We start from the raw sequence: 19,082 nt of genomic DNA, 5'->3' as shown, positions 1-19,082 counted from the left end.
CCAGCAGAGCCAGAACTATCATTCATTTAAATGAACTCAAATTCTTACCTTTTTTTTCTTTTTTTTCTTTATTCTTTTCTTTTCCCCCATGGAAGTGCTTGTTTAATGTTTTCACACCTGTGTGAGATTTCCTTTTCTGTATCATGTTCTGAAGGACATTCAAAGACATTCATTCTATTCATTTTGAAAAGTAAGGCATGTGAATCGTCTTATCAGTTCAATAATATAAGTGCTGCCCTTTGAAATCAGCTTGGTAAGTACTATTTCTGGTTTTAGTTTGTTATCTGCCCAAGTTCCTTTAATACAACAGTCTGGGAAAGTAGGAATATCAAAGCTTCTACCAAACACAGGTGACCAGTGCAGCTTACTGACAAGCTTCTGATGCCTTGATCCTGGGTGCATTGGCTGAATCCCATTTGCTGGCAAGGCCAGAGCTTGCACTGGTGAATGACTCTGTGTCCTGGGAAAAGATAATCTCTCTAGGAAAACTGGTCAGTGTGTGGCTCTGTAGTCCAGAAGTCATAATTCCATTTCATTTTGATATTTTACAGCAAAGTAAATTTCTCTCCATCCAAGAAATTAGATGTCAGAGAGGGGAAATTGCATGGGTATAATTTGATGAATTGGACTGATTACTCAGAAGGATAGTAATAGAGTTCTGCTCCCTGCTCTCAGTAGTTGAAACTAATAACTGGGTTAGCTGCCAACTTCAGTGTCCTAGTTAAATGAGTTTGGTGGCTTCAGTCTTGTCCTACAGACATCTCTTAACCTCAAAAGCCACCACAGCCTTTGGTAGCTGACAGTAGCTGAAGTATTTATTGATTCCAAAACAAAAGTAGCAAGGAATGGGCACGGAGACTGAAATTACAATCCTTCACAACTGTGTTGACATGAGTTATTGGCAGTGAAGATGACAAGGTTGTGATATTTCACAAAAAACGAGGAGTGCTTTTTTTAGCTATTCCTTAAAAAAAAAAAAAAAAAAATCTTTAAGTAGAACTCAAAATTTTGTAAATTTCTGATTCAAATAGCTGGAAAATAGCTGGCAAATAAAATGAAGTGTGGGGTAATCATATAGTTTTATTCATGTTCACTTAATTCATATTCTTTCAATTTTCACTGCTGTTAGGTTCTTCTGTGGAAATACAACATTAAAAGAAATCTGTTTCACTCTTTTTACATATTTTTTTCTTTTTTTCTGCTTTTAATCACACACGTACACACACAGAATGCTCTGGATGCTTTCGGCTTGTCCAGTTTTGCTTTCAATGCATGTATATAATTACGTGTTCTCGTTGTCATGGTAATTGAAACCAGAGTTTTCAGAATGTGGAAATCAGTTGTGTTAGCCTGGAACATGGAAGCCCAGTAATGAATACCATGTGACTGTACTGTTGGCTTAGGGCTAATGTGACCAGAGGATATGCAGAGAGAGAAGTGTTTCATTTAAGTAGTATCAAAGAAGCATTAAAAATGTTGAAACGTCTAAGCATTATATCTTCATGTGTTGAAAGCCTACTTCAGGTTATTTACACAGATTATTGTAATATAGTGTGGGTTACTGGTGTGTTTTTTTGTTTTGTTTTTGTTTGTTTTGTGGGTTTTGTTGTTTTGGTTTTATTTGGATGAAATGCTGTAGTCCCACATGAGAGCGTTTTCATGTCATACGTCTAGAGGTGATTGCAGTGAGGTTTCCTGTTTGGTTGATGACTCCTGGAGGTTTAAGATGAGAGATGTATTGTTGCCATTTATCCCTTTGAGGACAAGTGATCCTGAAAGGAGGACAAAATAGGGCATAATTGATTCTATTTACCTCAGAGAGTGTTCTAGTTGTATACGGCTTGAGAAGAAGATGCTTTAAACTTTGACGTGTTTGAAAGTCGTAGCAAAATTTGATGTTTTTATATCTTCAGTTACTTTTCTGCCTTGTTATTTTCAGGTAAAGGAACAAGTGGGAAGAAATGTGGAATAATGCTAAATTTGTCCTAGATGTAGGATCTATTATACTTAAAATGTTTCCAGCAGACATTTTTCTAACTAGTTTCTGAAGCTGAACAGGGATTGTCTGTTCTGCTTGCATATCTGCCTTTACCACTGCAAGGTTTTTATCAAGCCAAATACAAATTTCCATTACTCTAACACGAGTGCACATTTCTGTTCTCTTAAAATGATGTTTTTCAAGAATCAGCTGTTCTAGAAAAATCCCCAGTATTTCAGTCTTTTCTCGTTTACTGCTTTTGCGACTGCTGCTTTTTCCAAGTTGCCTCACCTGAATTTCAACCTGCAGATGATACCCACAACTCAACAGAAATCCATTTCAGGTCTCATCGAAAGCAAGTGCAGCAAAATGATCATTTCAGATGGCATCCAGGGCATGCTTTATTCTGTCTATAAGGACTCCAGTATGAGACTTGCTTTCATATGCAACAGCTTTGTAGATTCAGTTTTAGCTTCTGATCTAGATCCGTTAGCACGGAGCTGTTACATTGACTCTCAACCTACATTTCTGCAGTTTATTATTTCTGAGAAGGAAATATCCTTGAATCACAGTTAATCTTTTTCAAACCATTTCTACGAAGAGCATTTCAGACTCTAATTGTGTCCCCTAGTGTGCCAGCAGAGCTGCCTAGCTTAGACCTATATGCAGACTTAGTGGGAGTGGTATCTCTTCTGTCATCAGCGTTAATGGTGAACATAAGGAATAGTAATGTATTCAGCACTGAACAAGAAATCAATGCCTTTTACCTTGAATACAGTGAATCACTGATAGCTCTACTATAATTCTTTGTCTATCATTGTTTATCTTGTAGCAGTACTATTAAGATCCTGTTCCTTGACCAGACCAGAGGCAGACTTGAGGTGGTGCCAGAAGTCTTCCTAAAACTGTGGAATATGGCATCAGTTATTTCCCACATCTCAATGCATGTTACTTCATTAGACCTTAAAGAATCTGTGCTCATATTTGTTCTTTTTCTGTTTTACTTTGAGGTGACTTCAACTGTGAAGGAAATTTAGAGTAACCAGTCTGCATTTTCATCCTCCTCCTTTTAAAGACAGGCATTATTTTTGCTCTTTCAAAAGCTTTTACCCGTAACATCTTCAGAAATAATTCTAGTACTAACAACTTTCAATCAGTATCAACTGAAATACTCATCCATTTCCCAAAGACTTTGGGCAAGTTTAATACCAATGCCAACTGGCATAGCCCATTTCAAATTATTCAGTGTGTTTTCTCTGGCCTTTTCTCTCCTAGTTCTCTCCTCATTCTCTCCTGATAGTGACCCCTTTATTTTGCAGTTTTTAATTGTGGATTCCAGATAATAACAATTGACTTTCTTGGTAGCAATGGTCAGTAAAGCAGTAAGCCCTTCAGAAGTCATGGCACAGTGTGTCAGTAGTGTACTTCACCTTTATACCACTCAGCAACCAGTAGTATTACTTGGTACTCCTCTTATTTGCCATTGTATAAGTTGTTTCTATCCTTTATCTCCTGGGAGTTGTACCTCAGTTTATTTGACCATTTTCTGGCACTGCCTCTGCTATGTTGTTTCAATGTTTAGATGGTTTCCACTGTCTGATATTTACATCTTATATTGGAAATCAGTAAGGAATTAATTAATGATAGGACTAGAGGGAGTGGCTTCAAGCTGAGCCAGGGCAGATTCAGGATGGACATTAGGAAATACTGCTTTTCTGAAAGAGTGGTCAGGCAGTGGAATGGGCTGCCCAGGGGGGCAGCGGAGTCATTGACTGTGGAGGTGTTCAAGGAATGTTTGGATTATAGCTGGGGTAGGGCGCTCATTATTTTTTCTTTAATCCCAGAGATAAGGATTTAAAATTCCACTGGTAGAATGGAATGTCCTTCTGGAAATATCTGTGTTGCATGAACCATATGTTCCAGACTTAAAATGGTTTGAAAAAGTAGGAAATTTAGAATGGAATAAAAGCTGGGTTAGGGGTGAGGGTAGAGAAGGAAGCCTTTTTCTAACTGTGGTTCATGCTGAGTGTACTTTACACTGTTGCCTTCCTTTAGGTGGCAGGTGAAATTCAGGTCTCTAATCCCAAGAGCTCTGGGAATGGCTTTACATGCCACAGTGTAGTGACCAAAATGAACCAAACGCCTTCAGAGAACTTTTATTGTCCAAATGGGAGTGAGTTCCTGGCAGAGCATTCTTTTCTGCTTCTCTTGTGTCAGAAATTTATCTCCTCTACATAAGACTATTTAACAGGTATCAATAGTTTTGCTTTTTCATTTTACACAGACTGAATCTTCAAAATGAACAAGCTTGTGGTTTTACTTTCTCTGACCTCTATAGCGTTTTTTTCTTCAGATGCTCTTTGTTTAGCAGCCTAAAATCACCTCAAATACTGCTAATTCTCCTTGTACCAATTGCTGATGCTTTTACCTACATGTAGGTGACAATTCATGATAAACTTTGTAATTACTTGTGTCCTACATGAGTTATGTTCTGTAGGTCAAATCTGTTTGTGCCTCAGTGGCTAGCGCTACTTGCTTAATTACTTCTCAAGTGCATAATTGCACCCATATGCCCTTACATACGTTGCCTTTTGCTTTTCCTGCTCAAACTGTATTGAGGCTGCAACAAAATGCTCTTTCTGCTCAACCTATATCCTTTTTCTAATAGTTATTAATGTTCAATTTGCTTAACTGAGCACAGAGCTGATGCTTTCAGACAGCCATCTACAGTGATTACAAGAGCTCTTTCTCCCATAACCACTCAGTAGAGCCCACACAGAGGGTATAAACTTAGGATTAATTGCTAATCACTTAGCAATCATCAGTGCACCTCTACTTGAATGGGAAGATACCTTTGCCAGTAAGGCTTCTAGTAGTTTCAATGTTATGTCAAGTATTCAAACTACAGAGGTACATCCTATGGAAGTGACTTGCAATTTTAGCCATGACAGATAAAGCTTAACACATGGTGCTCTTGTTTTTCCCATCTTCCAGAAAAGGATTTTATAAGGAATTATTTAGTACTGCTATGTAATAATAGATGTACCTTTCCTTCTTCACCTCCCACCGCTTCCTAGTCTGAAATTCAACAACCCACCAACTTCTGCAGCAAAGCTGTGGCTCAGAAGTTCCTACCATGCACCTTTGTATCTTCCTATTTTTTAATTTTATTTTATTTTATTTTATTTCATCTAGCTGGTTCTGGTTCCTACCTCACTAAAAACTGCATGTTTTCAGCCTGAATTATTTCATTGTCTTTACATAGACACAGCTCTGCAGACAGGTAGCTCTTTTAGTTGCAGCAACAAATCAGTGCCTACCTAGCTTCATATTTGGAACTGCAGTATTGCTGTGCTGTTGGGGCTGAGAGGAAAGTGTCCTTAATAACTCAGAAAGTTGGCACATGCTGACAACTTGGTTGTTTTGTAGCTTTAAAATACAAATATTTTCCTGATCTTACAAGTTTACCTGAGCTTTGCATGTATTGTGGGAAGGAATATGATCACTTAAAAGTGTTATGGGAAGTGTCAACAGGGTTAATATGCGTCATATTAATATACAGTTCTTTGTATAAATGTGTTCCAGATAATTCAGTCTCTATATAACAAGTTGGGGCAAATCTTTACAGAGATCAGCCCGTGTTATGCTGATAGATATATTTGACTTTGGAAGAATGAAGTTTTAACCCCTTATGTCTTTAGCTCATCAGCAAAGTTGAATGCTGCTGCTGGAAAAGGGTCTTCACCTCCTGGGAAGCAGTACGAGAAATGCAGCTAGTACACTTGTAAAGATACCAAACCGTATTAGGAATACCTTACATTCTGTTTTTACATGCTGTATAAAATTAACTCCCAAGAAGTCTGGCTGTGTGGGATGTTCTTGCTGTGTAACTCAGTTGCCCAACTTTCACTACATTAGCCAGGTTCTGTATAAAGGCATAATGATATGTATGGTGGTATCCATTGCTGCGCTTTGGGTATAAGTGCAATGCATGTAAGACACCTTTCTGCCTATGATGTTATGTATAAACATTTTTCTGTGGCTTTTGGAACTTCTGTATTAAACAAAATGCTGTGGTTACTCTTGGAAAGAAAGTACACAGAAAGATTTAGGGCAGAACGTGGCAAAGCAAATGCTGCAATTATCTGCAGCTGAAAACAAGTAGCTTTTAATATGTCCATTCACCTAAGAAGGGAGGGAGAATTATAGCCCACATGCTCTTTCTTTCCCTTTTTCTATCATTTCTCTTCTTCTTTTTTCCTTTATACAGTTTATCACCCATAATTTCAGGATGTGTTTTGTTTCTTTAAGCTGTTTTATCTATAGGCTTATGAGGTCAGTCATGTGTGAATTCTTTTGTTAGTCACCTCACCTTTTGCCTTGATGATAGAAAATTGATCAGGCCTAAAGTACAAGTTCAATAGACAACCCCCTTGGTCCTTTGTCTAGTAGAATAGCTACCATTGAAGGCCATGAGCAGGTTGCTATTAATATGACAGCCTGCTCTATCTCCCACTGTAATTTATAATGAAATACCTAATCTCCATTATTTTGATCCAAGCAGGCGATCCCATGAAAAAGTCTTTTCATCCAGTTCCCAATGGCAGTTACATGAGAAATGGCAAACCAATAATTTTTGTCAAGTTTTTTAAGCCAACAGAAATGCTTTTCCACTGCTACAGTTTCAAAAGGCACAGATAAAGCTCATTCACTGAGATGAATGAAAAAGCCATCTGGGGTTTTTCTTTTTGACTTCCTTTCCTTTTCTCCATCCTTGTAATCAAATTTGAGCAAAATCAAATGGGGCTTTCTATGAAAGTACCTTTTGTTGATCTGAACGAGCTGGTAATTTACAAAATACCCTTCCTTTGTGAGGAAGGCTAAAGAAAAAAAGAATCAGTAGCTTTTAAAGCTGGGCCTTGGTAGGACTCTAAATGCAGTGAAAGCAGTCTGTGTTGAGAGATTGAAATGCATTTCAAAGCCAGGCCTGAGTCAGGGTACAGGGAAGAAAAAACCTATGTGCATTTTATAAGAAGAAAAACCTGAATGGGAAGGGGAAAAGAGAGAGAGGAAAAATCTGGATAATACATTAATCATTATTTTGGAAATTGTCTTCCTTACTGGCACATACTGCGTAACTAGTGATTGAGAACTTGGATTTTTGTTCTATTATAGGCATCTCGGCGTTTGTCTGTGCTGCTTTAAAGTTTGAGAGGCAAGGATCCTTGAACACTGCTGGACTGTGTTTTTAAATGTTTATATTTTTTCAACTTTGGGGTTTTTCTGCTTTCTATTTTTTTTTCTTTTTTTCTAACATTACCTTTGAAGTACTATGGGGAGAAATACTTGCAGGAAAGCTGAGTTTATCCCCTTTTGGCATGCTAATATTTATTTTTATTGTATTTCTGCTTACCAGATTTCCTAGTGGTAATTATTTCCCACCGACTCAGACGGAAGGACAGCGTGGATGCCTGACAAACAGTGAGTTTATGCCTTGTTTTTGTTATTCGTATTTCAAGATTAAGTGGAGAAGCTGAAAATGTTTGATTAATTGCAAATTCTATGTTGTAAGCATTAATGCTGTACGATTGTATGAATCTATTAATGTGAGATATTGCTGATGTAATTTAGCTCTTCTTATCTCTCTGCTACTTACCATAACTGTTTAGCCAGATACCGATAACTGTATTGCTCTATTCTGAAGAGAATGCAGCCTATTAAAGAAACACAGATTTATATGTCGTATTCAAGGATCTGAGGAAGCATAGCCCATTTTATAATATTTTTGTATTTAGAGACTTGCTTAGAATGCAAAATACTTCTCATTTCTCCACCTGTGTTTTGGTTCTGCCTAGAAATGCATTTTAAAACAGCTTCCTGGTTCCACAATATAGAATGTTACTGGTGATTTTATAGAAATGTAGGCACTCATAGAAGTAATTCCAGTTTCTTCTTATTATTTCATAATTTTTAAAAGAAAACTCCTACGTGTCGTATCTGTCCTGCTTTATCTTGTATCCTGGTAAGGCAAGTAGAGAGGCATGAATGTTACTGGCAAAGATTTTACTCTTATTTTTAATGAGGCATGAGTAAAAGCACACTGGCTTTTAAATTTTGCTTTTAATGGAGAACCCTGACAATAATTTAGAACTGTCAACTTTCCATTGTAAGCTGTTGGTTTTGAGTGAAACAGTATGAGACATGATTTGTTTTTTATTCCTTATACATATGTGTGTGCAGTGGTGGGATATAAACTTAGAATGCATACTGTAGGAATAGAATAAGTGCCTTGTATTTTAACATTACCAAGTGTCCAAAGTCAACCACATAAAGTTTGAGTGCAGCATCGTTGATGAGATCCCAAATTATTTAACAAATAGCCTACAGAGTATTTTCTTTGGTCCAGCTTGACATTTGATAGAGTTGGAGAACATCAAGAAGTCACTTTTGTCTCTAAATTTGTTTCCACTCATAGTTCCTGGTATTCTGCTCTCTTCCAGTTTCTGACAGGATTTCTTTTCTCTCATGGTTTTGAGCCATTTGCTGCCTCCTAATGACTGACTTATAAAACAGCAAACATGGAAAATTCACAAAAACTTTCTGGAACTCTCACTGCTGCGTATCTTGTAATTGTTTACATTTTTCATATATGTAGAACTGATGAATTTGTGATAGTAATAGCTTTGTTTTTTGACGTCCTAGCAGAACATCAGACTTCTGACCTTGAAAAATACTGTATAAAGTGCATAAGAGGAAACTTTCCTGTGCTGTGTGGAAACAAAGATGCAACTAGTTGACTTTGTTACATAAATCACATGATCCAGCCATAAGAATCCTTCCTTTCAAAGGCTTGCATGCTACTTTTGATGCTTGTTCTGGCTAAATAGTTTTCTCCCACCTTTCCCCCCTCCCATTTTATGATAATTAATCTTTCATTTTTTCTTTTACCTTTGTGTCTTTCCTCCTATGTACCGTCTTGAAGTTTAACTTCTTCATTAAATACTGTCAAACCCTGATGAGTTTTGATTATTTAAGAAATGAAACAATATCAAAGTGAGAAGCATCCTTGTATCAAACTTTTCTTAATATATACTGTTCCTAGCATAGTGCAGCATCACTTTATTATATGCGACATACAGAGAATACAGATTTTGATTTCTGTATGATTGTACGATCTTTTCCTTTTTTTTTTTTTTAAATTCTTCTGCAGTTTTTAAGGATGTAATCTTGTAAATAAGAGCAAATGACTTAAATTAGGATGAGCATTTTTAAGTTCTGAATTTGTTCTCAATTTATTTATTTTGGGGTATATTCTAAACTTTTTTCTGGGACCGAGTTGTGCACACTAACAGTGCTCCATTTGTGGCACAGTGCTTGCAAGCTGTGCTCTTAAATGTGTTGGATCTTAAAGGATGCTGAGTACCTCCACCTGTATGTGTTTCCAGGTTGCCAGGTCTGGTCCTTGAACCTTTCAAGCTCAAGCACATTGTATATTAGAGTAGGAAGAATTAGCATAACAAATTACTATATAAATATTCTCAATTGTTTCAGTCATCTGTTGAGAAGGTTTTGTAGGAAAGACTCAGCAACTGCCTTTTTTTTTTGAGGTGTGTGTAATTATGTATTTGTATGTGTAGTTAATAAGCCTATAATGTGTGAGAGGAGTTTACAGTAACAAAATGATATGTTGAGGAAATGAAGTTATAGCAAATAAGTTTAAAAGCACTTCCTCTGTTAGAAGACATCCAGTACAACACAATTGGTACAAGGAAATGCATGCAGCCCAGTGAGTGAGCTATTTTATGGGTTGAAACCACTGTTGAGTATAAGCAGATAGTTCTAGTGCTCAAGATTAGGTTGTTTTATCTGATACATTGGGCTTTTAATCAGACTGATTTGAATTGGAGTGGGAAAAGATATTCTGTGGACAATCTGTGGCATTTATTTTTAAATATGTGACAACAGCACGAGATTGGGAACAAAGGATGGCAGTTCCTCAGTGTCATGTGCCCTGTAGTGTTCTCTGTTGCCTGCAAGAAAAGCTTTTCCTTCTAGCTGTTTTCCAGTCGTCCACTTTGGGGTGTATAATGTTGTTCATCTTAATTGGAAAAGTAAAGTATACCTGCACAGTTTTCCCTTGTTCCATGAAGTCCGTCCCTAACCATTTGAGGATGCTTCCTAAATTATTCAAACTTCCCATCTGGATTTTAACAAGCATTGTGGTTGTCTGTGAGGGTTGGGACATTAATGCCAATGCATTACAGTACTGCTATTATTATTGTGTCATTTAGAGTACGATTGTGGATGTTTAGAACTGTTGCATTAATAACATTCCTGATGTACCATCCATTGTGAATTTGGTGGAGTCAGGTTTATAATGCAGATAAAATTACTGTTCAGCATGAACTGTGATAAAGGACTTTTTTTTGTAGGCTATTTGTTCACTGTGAATTCATAGAACATCTGCAAAATGTCTCAGAAGCTTCTTTTCTGCAATTTTGAGCACTATGTGGGATTTCATTTAGCCATAAGGAATGAGTAAAGGATTTTGACTGTGGATAACAAACTTTATGCATTATATACAAGATAGTGCAGAAAGAGGTGCTTCTGTAGAGTGTTTTTAGGTTTACCTGTAAAACTTTTATTGGAGTCTTTTCACTTATAATTAGTACATGTAATCAGTTGTAGTCTGTCCAGTAAGGAGGATATGAGTACAATAGTTTCATCAAACTAGTCTTTAAAAACATCTTTTTATTTTCACATTTCTTGTAGCATGCATTGCTATCCAATGAAATTGTGAAGTCCAGATATTATTTAAATAAATATTTTCTACCAGTTCTATTCTTTAAAGTAGAGCAAAATGTCTGGAGGACCATGTTGAAACTTGTTCAGCATAAGTAATGTGGCCATCATCCCATTACCACTGCCTCGGAAGTTCAGAATTTCATTCTTCCTCCAACATCCAAGGGGAGAAGAGCAGGAACAAATGCTGTTTTGTTAGTTTTGTTGGTTAAAGGAGGCATTCTAAAAATTGTTCATTTGTTATTTACATAGTATTTTTGTGTATTACTTGGAGACTATAAAACTCATGGCACCTGGGGACTGTAAGTCACAATCTTTTCATTTTTGTTTAATAAGGAAGACCTGAGAGACACTCACAGATACATTTGTTGCCTTAACTACTTCAGAGCCTGTGCCTGTAATTACATACCAACAGCAATATGAAATCAGCTGGTTCTGTCCTCTCTTGGTAGATTGTCCTTATGCCTAGAAAGCTGTCAGAACTGTGAGGAAAAGGAGTCTGATAAACTGTGCATATTTAGCATTACATAAACATAATGGTATGGTTTTTCTTCAATTTAGAAGATTAAAGAAGGATGGGTAATATAAAAACAAAGGCTTTTTATCGTGGCTGTTTGAGCCTTCCACATGCTTTGGAAATGTTCTTATGACACAACGGTATTTCCTTAACCTAGGTGCCTTGCAGATCTACAAACTCATTTTAGTACAGTCAGTGAAACACTTCTGAATCTACGGGGTGGTGGTATGACTGCATGAAGAGCTTTTGAAATTTGGAGCCACTTCTAAGGCTAATGCTTGCTGTGCAAGTAAGATCCTCGCTGCCTGCTTTGTGGTTGGCAAGATACTTATTAGGAAATCTCATCATCCTTTATTTAAGGAAAATAGAATTGACTTAAAGAAATAGACTGAGTTCCATCATGATGCTGTGATTTGGTAGAACTGGTGTGAGGGCATCTCTCTGCATGTAAGTAATTGAATATTACTGACTTATGCATGCAGAAAATACAAAGATCCCTGTGCAAATATGCCCCCTTTCAGATTAGGGGAGCAGTGCCTTCCAAGAGCCCTGTCTGATCTATCAGATATTCTGCCTATTTCTTCTGCTCAAATACTCTCATGGAAGCACTGCAGCGCAATGTTTCAGGTGCCTGTCAAGTCTAACAAGTAACATGAGTGCAAGTCAGTTAGGAGCATCAAGTGAGTGGGCCACAAGTATGAACTACAGAGAAGTTTGGAAACTATTTTGTTGGACAGGCATGCAGATTACTGACTGCAGAATACCTGGGAAATGTTCTGACCTTCCCCTTCTTTCAACGTGTTCTCAAATACTTCTAGCAGCAAACAGAAGCTGTCCTCAGTGCAAACTTATCTCGTGCGATATGTGGGGCAGAGAACTGAGATCTCATGTACATTTTGTATGCATTTGGTAATGTTCATAAGCTCAAAGCCATCTTAAAGTCAGCTTTCTTTTGAGGGGTTTTTTTCAGCCAAATATGTGTACTCTATTCATTGAAAGACCATAGCCTGCCTGTGGGAGAGAGATGCACGAGGTTGTAGATAGCACATAAAATGGTCAAAGGAAATTGTCAAGTGAGTGTAAGCTCCGGATTGATTTGCAGCAGAGTAAAGTTAAAATGCATTTGATGAAAAACAGAATATGCCACATCTTTTTGGCTTGCTTTCAGGAACTTACCTTGTAATATCAGCTTTATTGAAGATAAATGAAAAACAGAAATTATGAAAAGTAGCTGAAATACGCAGATTGAATGTTTGGGTGGGAGTGAAAGAAGGAGCTGCTGGGTTGGAACAGATTCCTTAAGATCTGTCACATCATACCATTAAAATAAAGAACTAGACATTGTAATTTCAAAGGGATATTGTGTAAAAGTTGGAAGATATTCACGCAGTAAAATGTGTTAATGGATTCCAAACTTACAGTTCATTGTGCGTATTATACATACATAATTACTTTAGATACCAAAATATTTGCTTTGGGTGCTGAATTGCAAAGGGAGTGATTACAATAGTACTAGTAAACTTCTGATTTCTTCAGCTTGTGTGTGTGTGTAATTTCATTGGGTGTTTCCCAGAATTGATCAGTTTCTGATCAAATCTGCTTTATACTCAGAGCTTCTCATAGGTCCTACATTCTTTTATGTTCTTATGTTCCTAAGCAGCTGCAGCTTTTTACTGCGGAGGCAACTAAAGGACAGAAAAATTACTGCAGTTTCTGTTTTGCCAAGAAGATCTTAATGACCAGGGACATCTCACTTCATCTATCCTCCACCATATCAAGAGTCATACTGATAATATTTTGAGAATAAATAAGTACTTCTAAAAAATGTTGGATGAAAGGGAGGGATGTGTAAACTATCAAGGTACTGTTAGTTTTACAGCAGCGGGGTATAAAACTGTGTAGTTTCTTTCCAGAGCTGTGTATTTTGTCCTAGATATTCTGGTTACTGCCTCCATGCTGTTATATTAGGCATCATCATTATTTATACCTGTGCTTGCAGTGACCTACCTTCCCATTTTATTGTGAAGTCCTTGAACACTGAAAACAAGGTTTTCTCAAGGAATCACAAGCCTGAATTTTCTGCAGTGAAGAATTGTTTTTGGCATATTGTTAGAAGGCATCTATCACTTGTTCTTCCATTCCCATAGTATTTTAAAATTGTGTTGTAGAACAAAAACATTTTTTAATATTTTTTAAGAAAAGAAGAAATAGGCCTTTTACTAGTGTGAAGTTCTGATAGATGTTTTACAAAGGCTGTGAATTCCAAAGCATAGACAGCCATTGTCTACTCTTAACCTGCAGTGTGAGCAAAGGATACAGTGTCCGCCTTAACTCTGCATTTTCCCGGCTTTTGTCACTTTGTCATAACCTTAGCATTAATAATATAGGTAGTTACTTTTATCTAGAAATAATAGCTAAAAATGAATTTTGACTAGTAAAATTTAGGTGACAAATAAGTCACAAGTTCACTGTGCAGTAATAATTTGTCATTTCTAAAAGAAGCATAATTTTGAGTACTTGTTAACTACTGTCTAAAGGTACAGAAATATCCTCACCTCTTGCCTTTTGACAAGAAACTGTATTTTAAGTTTTATATGTAGACTAATGAGGGAGGCAAAAACTTTTAGTGAAGCGCCACACGATATTATACAGCATGAACTAAATATGACATCACAAAAAGGTAAACACATATTACCACTGGTATGCAGTCATTAGAGACCAATGGGGGTGTGTGTAGAAGGTTCACAGACAGCTGGTCACGCATGATCATATCCTCAGTGATCATGGTTGTACCTGGGCAACCCTGTTTTGCCCACTTAGACCTCTTTTGCTAACTCTCCCTGATCATTCTCATTAATCTCATCCTGACTGAAGCTGGAGCAAACTGAGTTTGCAGATGTTAACCTTAGCTAACCAAAGGATTAATTTTAGTTACTGCTTCCCTGAGTCTGGCCACCTTCAGGCCTGTTGGGAAGCTTTGTTTGCTTTCTCCTCTTCAAACAGTGGTTGAATCCTTTGTAAGAAAAGGAAGGAAAGCAGAAGCCATCTCGCAGCTCAGGATGGCTGCTGCCTTCTTCAGCTCTAAACTGGTCTCCATTGTTTCTGACTTTTCACTTTCCTCCTTTTCTCTATATCAGCTGTACAGCTCTGGTAGGAAGAAGTATGTCTATGGGAAAAAATATAAATATATGTTTAGTTCTGGGGCTAGGTAAAAGTAGGTAATTGGGAAAGGCAGAAAGCCTTTGTTTCTGGGCAGGAAGATGGGCAGAATGGATTTACAATGCTTTTTCAACTCCAGAATTCAAATAGCCTGCAAGTACAGGCTTCATTTAGGAGCCTTTGCAGCACTCAGTTAAATCAGGATAGTTGGACATGGCAATTTTATTTCTCTTACGGAAGCACAGCTGCTCTGTGAAAGTAATTTTAACCCCCTATAACCTCGGTTTTGTTTTAGTTGTATTTTTGGATCTTTCTTGTCCAGTTGTAATAAAGAAAAGGTCAAGTCCTACGTAGCAGTTCTATTCCTATCAGCATTTAGCAGAACTTGGGAAATAATGCATGTGTGTAACTGTTTTTCCACTGGGTAGACTGTATAAGTCTAACTCTGAATTTGTAGTCAGCCAGTAGGTTAGTGGTTCAGGGCCTGATCTGCACTTTCCCAGGTAAGAGCTTTCTTCTCCCCATGGAAATATGGTCCTGTTCTTTGCTGGTGCGCTGTACAGCCAGTTAGCATGTCTGGGATAAACTACCTCAAACAAAGCACAATATTACCTCTACAAAATTGGGGCAGTGCTCTAGTGGCTGAGATACTGTGTAAAAAGGAGCACTGCCACCTCTAGCACCATCTTGTGTTTTTCTTTTAAATGAAAGGAGAGGAGAGGCTTCTTATCTGCATCATGGGGTGACTGTCCTATGGGTATGGCAGGCATCCTCTGAATGTGCCCCTGGACTGGTCCATTTGGAGATGTAACCAGAATGGCTCCTTATCAGGCGCACTGCAGAATAAGAGATGGTTTAGTTTGGCCCTCATTTTGTATCTGAGGAATAAGAGATTTGCCAAACCCATGAAAAAATGCTGGCAAATCTTCTGCAGAGCTCAGCTGTCTGGTAGTTAAATTCCATGGAGTCAGTCTATCATATTTGACTCTTTTAGTGACATGGGATTTAGTACTTGCCTACGGTGTGGTTTTGTGGTTGTTCTCTATTCTTATTTTGTTTCATATTGTTCACTAAGGTTCAGATTCACTGAAGGATTATTTACATTCTTGGCTCACTTTTTAAATATACATTTAATTTTGTAGGTCTGATCTTAGGTTCTTTATCCTGTGGGCATTGTGTCCTGATGCTGAAGTCACTGGAGTCCTAGGTTGTCTGTGGAGGAGAATAAGGAAGGTCACATGCAATGCACAGTCTGTGTATGTGAGATCAAGAATCACCATGGTTACCTACTTGGCATCCTACTGTCTTTTTTTTTTCTTTTTTAATACATTAATGAAGATGGATCCTAAAGCATAAAACAATTTTCCTTGTGAAGTACTGATAGGAGCCTTTTCTGTGTCTATTTCTCTGCAGCAAGCATATATCCAATAGTCTCAGGTAACAGTGGTGAACAGGACGTGCCAGAACTACAGCATGATTTTTCACCTGTACATTTCTGCTAGTAAACTGAGAATTTCGTTTGCTTTTTTTTTCATGTAAAATGATTATTGTCAGCAGCATCTTTTCAGCTGTTTTTTTTCTTGGTGGTTTGGTGGTTAGCAGCTCAGGGCTTTTAGTGATTGCTGAATGCTGAAGGGGAAAAGTTTTCTAGTGTAGAAAGTGTTCATGTCTATCAAGTACCCTGCTTCCCAGTCACATCACAGTAGCAATGCAGTTGTACAAACAGCCATGTGAGTCCTTATCTGAGCTAAATTGCTCAGTTCTTATGTTACTGGTAGACCAAATTCTGGAGAAATAATGTAGTTTTTAACTTGTGTTTAAGCACCAAAATGCTAATGTGAATCTATGGAAAGTGAGGCACTAAAATGAGAGATAAAGAGATAAGAGCTGAACTGCATTTGTGTAGGGAAGATACATGTTATGGGCATTTCTTCTAGCATAAATGATACATTTCACTTTTCCAGTGGCAGCTTAGCTTAATTTAGTAACTTTATCTGTGATGTGCAATTGTAGGTGACCTTGCCTTTCTTGCCCATAGTTGAGAGGGGCCAAATGATTCAACAGAAGCTGCATATTTTGGAATTTATCCTTCACTGCTTACAAACTGATGTTTTACTGCTCCTATTCTGTCTCAGCCAACTTTCCTACTTGCTACAGTTATGCTTTTGGTTTTATGCTATACATTTAAAACATAAGCATATCAGTTAAATATATATATATGTATATATATATATATATATATATATATATATATATATATTTGTTTTAAAAGAAGAAATCTGCAAGATATTGTAGCCATCTAAAAGGTAAGTTAATAGAAGGAAAGCTTTTTCAGCTGCAGAGAAGAAACTGAATGTATTGAAAATGGTTTGGAGCAGATTATGAGCAATGATTGCTCAGGAAAGGGAAGAATCATGTAAACTAGAGGGTAGGATTTTTAATAGGGAAAACGATGCTGGAAAACAACCAATAGGAATGTGGGCAGGTAATGAATAATTAGTGATCGTATTTAAATACATATTTTTTTCCTCTGTTCATATCATTTTATGTTGTGCCTTTTGCCAGGATTTTGCACATTAAGATTGCCATGTATTGCTTAGTATTGTTAATACGCAAAATCCTGGCAAAAGGTTGACATTGTAATGGCTCTAAAGGACCCATTTCAATGTAAATCCTAAGAGTCTATCAATGTGCAGGGGATTTATGTGGGTGAGTCCCATTAATGGTAATGGGACTTATGTGCGTAAATCTCTTCTGCATTGATGGGAAAATAGACTCCTTAGTATGCAAAGTCTCATTTGAAATCAAAGAGCATTTGCATAAGATCCATACATAGCATGGGATTCTGTCTTAAAAACAGTATGACAAGAAGATAGCACACCTTAACTACCTTCGTGGATAAATATTAAGGCAAAAATGCATAATATATGTGTGTTTCTTTTAATTAAAAAGAAATAGGAATGCTTACACAAGTGTCTCCAACTATTAGAAGCCAAATGAGTTGTTCTTTTGCTAATATGTTCGATTGCTTTTTATATGAGTGTAAAAATAATGATGTATGGTTGTGGAACTAATCTTCCAAATTTCATCAGGAGTTTTTAGGTGACTTAGAGACTACAAGCTAAGCAATTGTCAAGAGATCTTTGCTGTCCCTGTTTTACTGCAGTTCTCAAAGCCTACTGATGTAACAGTCTCAAGTAAGACTCTTAAAACCATATGCCTATGCTTCTTAGAATATTCCAACCAGTGATACAGAATGATTTCACTTTGTGATGAAACCTACCCCACTGAACGTGTACGTGCAAGCTGGATGGGATCACAGCCTCGCAAGTTGAGCTGCCATGTGGTGCAAGTCTGAAAACAGAATACGAGTACGCTGCTTTCCAGCAGGTGTCACTGTTGGCAAATGTAAAATTAAAACTGTGCGTTTATCGCAGCTTGTGTAAAGCTGAAAGGTTTTGGATGAGGCAGTGTACTTCACTCGGGATTAATCTCCTCCATGGAATGTACAGATGCTTTATTTGTTACACTATCTGGTATTTAAAGGTAACTTTAGGGAGGCTCAAGTGGATGTGAATATGTTACGGCAATATAATAATATTGCCTGGAGGATACCTAAAATAGCTTACTTCTTTACTGCCTGGCATCCTGATTTGCAGCATTATTTTTTAAACCGCTATGTATAAAAGTGCAGTTTAATTATTTTGCTGTTTCTGTATTTGGAGAGGATTAAAAGGGTTTGATACAGCCAAAAACCATCCTTTAGAGCATGAATGTAACTACTTAATACCAGAGTTTAAGTGTACTGTGGACTGTGAAAGTCTTGTCTGCCCATAAGAGGAAAAGCTGTGTTGCATATCATGGGCTACCTCACCTTATGAGTTAGAGTCAGTGCTTTCAACAATACCTCAGAACGAGGAGCCCTCCAAGGGGAGAAACAAAAGTTGAACATGTTTTGAAAGTGAGGGTATCTGACACATGTGCCATATAAGTAAAAAGTCTGCAGCTGTAACATAGGAGGGAATATCAGCATGCCTGATTGTAGCACCTGGTTGTGCAGGTAAACTTCATCAGATAGCCAGGTATCAGCTGAGCTCTGTTTATCCAGCAGCAATTAGCCCACCTCAGCTGTAAGAATTTAGCAAAATTGTTCGAGAGTGTTCTGTGAAGAGTGATGATAGGAGAAGCTGAGTTTAGACTTCATGCCTTACGAGCTGAAGTGGGGGCTGCTGGCTCTGCTTTCTCTTGAAGGGTCTGTGGGGTGACAGTTTGTGCTTGTGGAGCTCTGCCTCACACTGAGGGTGATGGAAAGGTGTTGCTTCACTACTACCTGTGCCTCCAAAGGTGTTGTTTGGGTAATGTACCTGATGGTGACTTTTTTATATTTTTAATACTTATGCAAATTTTACTCCTGTAAGTAACTTTTGCTCTAGAAGTAGATAGTTCTGGAAGTACTTACCTGGAAGTAGGTAGAAACAAGTTCTGGCTTCTGAAGTCAAGAATAATTGTGTATGCTGCGTTTGCTATATCTATGAGCAAGTGCATGCTGAGTAAATGCAGCTCTAATGCTTTGCTATTAAACAGTATTGAACGCCTGTGTTCATTTGCTTCCCCTAAAGTGATATT

The 19,082-nt window shown here is 37.5% G+C and overlaps 1 long non-coding RNA gene across 13 annotated transcripts in view; it reads left to right on the top strand.

The window, feature by feature from the left end:
- The window catches only part of LOC107318221, a 228,497-nt gene that overhangs the window by 16,675 nt on the left and 192,740 nt on the right, over positions 1–19,082 (top strand). For all 13 annotated transcript variants that reach the window (XR_004308314.1, XR_004308317.1, XR_004308312.1 and 10 more), the window contains exon 2: positions 7,395–7,459. This is a non-coding gene — a long non-coding RNA (uncharacterized LOC107318221). The remainder of the gene's footprint in view (positions 1–7,394; positions 7,460–19,082) is intronic.

Source organism: Coturnix japonica, chromosome 9 (assembly GCF_001577835.2).
Source record: "Coturnix japonica isolate 7356 chromosome 9, Coturnix japonica 2.1, whole genome shotgun sequence".
Lineage (NCBI taxonomy): Eukaryota > Metazoa > Chordata > Aves > Galliformes > Phasianidae > Coturnix > Coturnix japonica.
The sequence above is the reverse complement of the archived record's forward strand: the minus strand, read 5'-3'. Positions and strand labels throughout refer to the sequence as shown.